Consider the following 625-nt stretch of genomic DNA (forward strand, 5'->3'; position numbering starts at 1 on the left):
AAACATCACAATAATCCACAGCACTCCAGTCCATCGGTTAACATGAAATGAAAAGCTGTATGCTTGTAAAAAACGAATCTGTCATTCAGGCGTTAATGTCTTGATGGATCTGTAGACGTAAATTTTCAGCAGATGTTTATTTTTGAGTGAACTCTTCCTTTAACCACAGACCGTGTTTGAGGCTTTTAACCAAAAACCCCAGCGACTTCAGGACGATGTCACCGGAAGTGCTAAAATACTCGTTTCCGGGTTTTGGCTTCCTGTGTTTCATGGGGTCTTTAAACATAAGAAACAAACTATGAATGGCCACACCGCTGTGTAGACACACACAGCGCCCCAGCATCGCTGATAGATCATCCCTGCATGCCACCTTACAGGGCAAGCTGCAGCGTATCACATGCACCTGTTGCACTCCTGACCCTCGAGCACCAGGGGGCGGCACTGTCCTCAGAATCAGCCCCACAAACGCTGATCTGACTCTGATGATGTGCTGCAGCTCTCCTTGCGATCAGGGCTTCTGTGAGCATCTTCATGTCCTGCTTTCATGAGTGTGTGTTTGCTCTGAAGCGTGTCCCATTTGTGTTTGGCCATCCCCTGTGACCGTCGTGTTGGATATGTTCTGTGT

This window comes from Sinocyclocheilus grahami, unplaced genomic scaffold (assembly GCF_001515645.1).
Source record: "Sinocyclocheilus grahami isolate Dianchi unplaced genomic scaffold, SAMN03320097.WGS_v1.1 scaffold5235.1, whole genome shotgun sequence".
Classification (NCBI taxonomy): Eukaryota; Metazoa; Chordata; class Actinopteri; order Cypriniformes; family Cyprinidae; genus Sinocyclocheilus; species Sinocyclocheilus grahami.